At 53.1% G+C, this 7,003-nt stretch overlaps 1 long non-coding RNA gene across 1 annotated transcript; it reads left to right on the top strand.

The window, feature by feature from the left end:
• The first annotated feature begins 4,322 nt into the window (after positions 1-4,322).
• LOC108520514 (uncharacterized) lies at positions 4,323-5,258 on the top strand. Its single transcript, XR_001882925.1, has 3 exons — positions 4,323-4,554; positions 4,792-4,907; positions 5,108-5,258. It is a non-coding gene; the product is annotated as an uncharacterized LOC108520514 (long non-coding RNA).
• Positions 5,259-7,003: the final 1,745 nt, after the last annotated feature.

The raw sequence follows: 7,003 nt of genomic DNA, 5'->3' as shown, positions 1-7,003 counted from the left end.
AAGAAAAGAAAAAGGCACAGAAATTTTAACCAACCAGGAAGCAACCAGACTCTGGGGAACTTTGAAGATCCTTCTCACAATTTCCAACCCCACCCACCCAATTCCAAACCCCGCCCACCCAATTTCCAAGCCCGCCCACCCTGTTACTTCCTCTAGTTCTCTCTCTTGTTGCCTTGTCTGGACGCTTTGTGCTGCAAAATGGGTACCCATACATGGGGCTGGGGGCTTTAGACCAGCGGGTGGGTCTCAATCCACACAAACAGCTAATCTGGATACATGAGGCCAAAACCTTCTCGTTTTTCTGGGCAATTTTTTTCCTGGCCCAAAATGTTTTGATTGTTATAAGCTCAGAAGAGTGGGGTAGACCATTAAGGCTAATTTCAGGCCCAATATTGTCATTTTTAGAGGAGAAAAGTGGAATCCCTGGGCACCGGGCTGGGTAGTGGCTGAACCAGAGGTGACGCCTTGCTCAGTCCCAGCACAGCCCCACCATGCACCTGGCACCACGCCAGGCACTCACCCTCTTAACTGACACAACAGGACAGGTGGTGTGTTTGCGAAAGTAGTGGAGGTTCGTGTTCAGGAGGTGGAGGAGGGAGGACAGGAAGGAGAGGGAGCAGAGCATGAGCTGGAGCAGTAAATCCAGAGATCACACACAGCCACAGCCTCACAATGGATGCTTGAGATCAGTGTTTGCACTAAGGGCAATGGGGAGCTATTGAAGACTCCAGGCTGGAAGCAACACTGTGTTTTAGAAGCATCTCTGTTGTATTTGGTGGGCTGAGATAGAGGTTGAGCTGAGGCTGCTGGAGAACCCAGCAGAGGAGGGTGCTGGCTTGAACTAGGGAAGTATGTTGTGTAAACAGGAGTGCTATGATCTGTTGTAGTCTTACTTTCCCACTGACTTCTATGGAGTATCAGTTTCCTGTTGCCTCTGGAACACACTACCACAAACTGGACTTTAGAACAATAGATATTCATCATCGCTCTTCCCAGGAGTGTCTGGAGGGAGCCAGCCCCTGCCAACACCTGGACCTTGAGACCTCCGACCTCCAGAAACCACACATGGGAGAGACTAGACGTGTGTGGTTAGAAGCCTCTAAGTCAGTGGTCATTTGTTACATAGCAGTGCTAGGGGCACTAGGAAACAATTACCAGAGGCGAGAGACAAAGTCTTATTAGCTACCCTCCCCTAAGGATAGAAAGGAAAATATGAGACCAGGAGGGTGTTGAAAGCCAAGTGGATTGAAGTGAAGGCTTGGGGCTCCTTGTGGATTTTGTTTGTGTGGGTTATTTTGTTCCCAGGAGTCTCAGGCTGTGTAGCCAAATGCAGTCTGCAGTTCTACTCTCTCCTTTCTTTGAAAGGAAACAACCTCTTTTGGAAGAGTGAAGGGCACCCGAGGTTCCAACTGGGGCTGGGCCAGGCCCCGGAGCTCCCGGAATGCGTACAGAGCAGACAGCCCATGCAGTTGGGTGGGCCCTGGCTCTGTGGTCTGGAGATCTGGATGCCCATCAGGTGCCCCTGGCAAGTGGGGGCTGCAAAGACATCACCCACCTCGCTGGGCTGGGGCAGGGAAGTTGACACGATGCGTCTGATGCGCTCGGAAAACACTTCTCATGTATTTGTTGTTTGTGGTTCAGCTACAGAAGAGAACACAAAAGGGCTGAAGGGGGTGAATGAACAAGAGCAGGAGAAGGAGCACTCTGAGGGCAGGAGAAAAGGGTGTGAATCGGGAGAGAAGTCAGAACCCCACCAGCTTCCTACCTGGGAACCAACTGCTGGAGCTACTTCCTTCCTTCCTTCCTTCCTACTTTCTTCACTCCTTTGTTCCCTGAATATCAGACACGGTCATGGGCCCTGCTGAGAATTAAAACAGAACAATGAGCAAGTCCTGCTCTCAGAACGCAGGCAGAGGTGAAATGTTCGGTGGGCAATGGTGGTGGCTTTTGAGATTTATTGGTTGCTTCTGTGGAGTTACTCCGGCTGGGATGGGGACCCCAGGGCCTGCTATGGACAGAATTGTCTCCCTCTCAAATTTGTATATTGAAGCCCTATCTCCCCAGCGTGATGGTATTTGGAGGGGGACTTTGGAGGGTGATTAGGTTTAGATGAGGCCATGAAGGTGGGACCCCATGATGGGATCGGTTACAAGTGATGCTTACGAGGAGAGGAAAAACTAGAGCTCCCTCTCTCACCTGGTGAGGACACCGTGGGGAGGCAGCCGGGAAGCCACCTGCAAGTTAGGAAGGGCCCTCATCAGAAGCCAAGTCAGCCATACCTTGATCTTGGAATTCCAGCCTCCAGAATTGTGTGAGAAACAAACTCCTCTTGTTGAAAGCATGCAGCCTGTGGCATTCTGCTACGGCAGTCTGAGCTGGCGGAAGCGTTCAAGGTGAGCATGGCTCCTGCAGGGAGATGGAGCAGGGACATCGTGTCAGGTCTGAGGCTGCTGGTAGAGCTTCAGCTTCTTTTCCTTAGCACTCACCAGGCCATGCTGGGAAAGAAGTCTGAGCCAGGTAGTGCGGAAAGCACCCCCTTTGGTAACTCTTTTGGGAAATGGAGACAGACGTCAAGGTTTGTCCACTTTGTGCGGGAAGATGACATGCTATAACAAGGAAAGAAAATGGGAGGTCCTCTTCCTCGTGGAATTTGGGGTCACAAGTGTCTCTACAACACCTTACTGGGTCTCGACTCCCAGCTCCTCAGGAACCAGAGACAAAGAATGTGGGTCAGCAGAGCAGAGCCCGAGGGGCTGGTCCACAGTCCAGGTCACACATGATGAGGACAGTGTTGAGACTCATCCCACAATGATGGCAATGATGGTGGTAGTGGTGATGGTGGTGATGGTGATGATGGTAATCGTGATGGTGGTGATGGGGATGGTGATGGTGGCGGTGATGGTGATGGTGGTGATGATGGCGAAGATGATAATGTTGGTGATGATGGTGGTGGTGGTGACGGTGATGATGATGGTGATGATGATGGCGGTGGTGGTGATGGTGATGATGGTGGTGGTGATGGTGATGATGATGGTGGTGATGGTGATGATGGTAATCGTGATGGTGGTGATGGTGATGATGGTGGTGATGGGGATGGTGATGGTGGCGGTGATGGTGATGGTGGTGATGATGGCGAAGATGATAATGTTGGTGATGATGATGGTGGTGGTGGTGATGGTGATGATGATGGTGATGATGATGGCGGTGATGGTGATGATGATGGTGGTGATGGTGATGATGATGGTGATGATGATGGCAGTGGTGGTGATGGTGATGATGATGGCAGTGGTGATGATGGTGATGATGGTGGTGATGGTGATGATGATGGTGGTGATGGTGATGATGGTGGTGATGGTGGTGATAATGATGATGACAGTGGTGGTGGCAATGATAAGCAAGATGATATTGATTATGAGAGTTGTCTTAGTCCATCTGGGTTGTTGTAACAAAATACCATAAATTGGAGGCCAAGTGTGGTGGCTCACACCTGTAACCCCAGCACTTCGGAAGGCCGAGGCTGGAGGATCACTTTAGGACAGGAGTTCGAGATCAGCCTGGGCATGACAGCAAGATCCTGTCTCTACAGAATGGTTTAAAATTAGCTGGGTGTGGTGGTGTGCACCTGCAGTCCCAGTTACTCAGGCGGCTGAGGTGGGAGGATGGCTTGAGTCCCGGAGGTTGAGGCTGCAGTGAGCAAGATCTCACCACTGTGCTCCAGCCCGGGTGACAGAGCAAGACCCTGTCTCTAAAAAAACCCAGAAAACCCCATAAATTAGGTGGCTTATAAACAACAGAGGTTTCTTTCTCATAGTTCTGGAGGCTGGGAAGTCCAACATTAAGATCCCAGTAGAGTCAATGTCTGGTGAGGCCCGTTTCCTCATAGACGGTTATCTTCTCACTGCGCCCTCACACGGCAGAAGGGGTCCGGGGGCTTTCTAGGGCCTCTTATAAAGCACCAATCCCATTAATGAGGACTCTGCCCCTTGACCTCATCACCTCTTGAAGGCCCCACCTCCTATTCGCATCACTTTGAGGGTGAGGATTTCAACATATGAGTGTGGAGGGACACAAACACTCGGGCCCCAGCATGGCCTGGCACCCATAGAGTGTGGCTTGGTGCAGCCACTCTTTAAGCTCCCGCCCCTGGTTACTTGGTTTATTTCCCCCGCACAAACCTCCAACGCTGGCTGCTGATCACCCTCTTCCTGTAGACAAGAGCCTGCAGGCCTGGAGATGACGCAGCCGTCTCAGGCCACACGGCCTGCAGGTGGCACTGCACTGCAGCGGCAGGGGACAGGCCCCACGTCCTCAGCGCCCTGTGATGTCATTTCAGTATCAGAGCAGGGAGGGACCTGCTTGTTTTAGAGAAGGGGGTTCACCTGGGACACCCCCGAGCTTTGTCCCAAGCCTCGACAGAGCCACTCACTTCCCACTTGGGAGCAGATCCTCTACACGCACCAGGCAGTGGGACCAGGGAAGTAATTGCGCCCGCTAAGTGGTGTCGTCTGCCTGCAAGACCTGCACAGCTCCCAGGCCTGTGGCTTTGGGCACCAGGTGCTGGGCCGGCATCTGGAAATGATTAATCCCTCTGGAGAGAGAAACATCACAGCTGCATGGCTCTTCCCGGTCCTGGGTGTGGGGCGGGAGGCGGCCGTGCCCGGGATTTCATGCTGCCCCTGCACCTCCTTCCCTGTGCTTTTGTGACTTGCATCAGGATAGATTTATTTTCCGATCCAGTGGTTTGTCAACATGTCAGTTGACTTGCCTACATCTGCCTTTTCCCCGTGTCAGGACGGTGCCGGCCGAAAGGGAAGTGTCAGCTGTTCTTCTGTCTTTAAAAGGCAGTAAAGAAAAAAGCGCAGGGCTGGGTTTCGTAACGTCAGAGGAGGCCAAGGACACAGCATGGAGTGAGTTACCCGGGTGGCGAGGGAATCGGTGGGGCCGGTCCACATTGCTGCCCCAGGGAACAGTATTTCTCTCTTTCTTCAGCCCTGATGGTATTGCTGGGCTGTGGACACTGGACGAGTTCGGAGAACTCCGGGCGACGTAGGCCCCAGAGGTGCAGGCTGATGGATGGGCTTGTCTTTCTCCCCTTGTCGCCTTTCAGATCTGACGGGAAACGCACGTGGGTGAGGAGGTGATGGGCTTCAAGGCGCGGCTCTCAGGTTGCAAGCTGTCTGTTCTCAGAATACAGCTGGCTGTGTTGTAATCGCACGCTGATCTCACAATAAATAACGTGTACATGGAACGGGCTTTCAGATGAGCGTGAATTTTTACAGTGTGCCCAAACAGAATCCCCCAGCCTGGAGAGTTAAAAGCAGGAGGCGGCCCAGGGGGTGACAGGGACTGCCTTTCTGGACGTGCATGACGTGCAGCCTCTACACCAGGGCTGTGCTGTGAAACACAGTCGTGTTTGTGAGCCCCGCTGGGTGGTTGTGCGAAAATCCATGATTCAGTTCACACTGATAATCTGCTCTGAGGCTGTGGGTGAGGGAGGATTTTCTGGGGGAACAGAAAGTGATCTGAGGGGCTGGAGTGGGTTTTAGCTGCGGCTGTCGGCTGATCCTGGCCAAGAGATAAGGTTGTAGAGTTGATTCTGAAAGTTGGACGTGTCTTGGGGTGGGGGTATCTCTGTCATATCATCAGACTCGGCATGAAGGTGGTAACGGTCCTCAAGAGGGAATGGGCCCAGCTAACAATGGCATGTGGACGTTTGAAGAAACGGGGGGAAAGGGCTCTTGCTCTGAGACCTCGGGGTGTCCTGAGATGCAAAGGACAACAGAGCCCAGAGCGTCAGGAAAGGTCCCATGGTCTCTCATTGGTCCCCCACCCTGAGCTATCTACCAGGAAATCTCTTCTGGAGTAATTTATCTTCCATGTCAACTGGTCAGGACAGCCTCTGGGGGTTCAGGAAGGTAGGAGGGAGCTCCAGAGACAGCACCGAGCAGGATTTGACGCCTAGACTCTTGTTCCCAAGACGATTAACTTGGGAAACTGGAATTATTCTGCCCAGAGGAGGCTGCGTCGTGATCCACAGACATGTGATGTCTCAGACCACATCAGCAATGTTCTATTTTTCCCAGAGATCTGTGCTCTGACTTATCCATCTGCGTTTGGACATTGGAGTCTCTGAGGCCAGCCCTTGCCTTTCTGTGTGTAGGTGGGGAAACTGAGGCCTAGAGAGAGGCATGGCTTGCCCAAAGTGGTGCTGATGGCGTGAAGTTGCACTTAGAAGTGGAGTACCCTGAATCCTAGCCTTGGTTTGTCTGGACAGCATCTACCTTTATGGGCCACCAGGCTAGCAGGCCTGGCCCAGAACGAGACCTGCAGCCTGTGCCAAGGAGAGAGGTGTCCTGGGTCAGGTCAGGTGCAAAAGCTGGCTCTGAATGACGTCTGTGATTCTCATGAGGGCCAGGATCCCAGCCTAGTTCAGCAAAGCCATCGGGGGAAATTTGAGATTGAGCAGTCATGGGAGGAGTCTGACATGATGACAGAGACACCCCCACCCCAAGACACGTCCAGCATTCCGAATCAACGCTGCAACCTTGTCCCTGGGCCAGGACTGGCTGACAGACCCGGCGAAAACTCACTTCCCCTCCAGCCACTCCAGTGAGTTTGGTGGAGTGGTGTCCATCCACAAGTGACCACCAAAAATACCTGGAAAGAAGCGACGAGGAAGCAGGGTCTACGGGTTGGCTGCTGTGGGCCACTCACCGACAGGCCCCTTGCTCTGCCCAAATCCTCTTGGTAGCCCCTTAGTCAGGTGATATCACCCCCTATCACAGACGGGAAAGGGAAGCTCCAACTGGCCACAGAGCCAGGCCACACAGCGCAGGAGCCAGAGCCTGGGCACTGTTTTGTCTGATGCCAAAGTTCTTTCCGAGAGTTCACGCACCTCCGTGAGCCCTGTGGGCTCCTCCTGCTCTTTGGGGCGTGAGGAGCACTGCCTCTGCCCTTAGGGAGATGCCTCAGGAGGGGCGACTTGTTCTTGAAAAGCAGCCAC

This window comes from Rhinopithecus bieti, unplaced genomic scaffold (genome assembly GCF_001698545.2).
Source record: "Rhinopithecus bieti isolate Rb0 unplaced genomic scaffold, ASM169854v2 scaffold_1618, whole genome shotgun sequence".
Taxonomy (NCBI): domain Eukaryota; kingdom Metazoa; phylum Chordata; class Mammalia; order Primates; family Cercopithecidae; genus Rhinopithecus; species Rhinopithecus bieti.
Note: the sequence above shows the minus strand (reverse complement) of the source record. Positions and strands in the feature narration are given on the sequence as shown.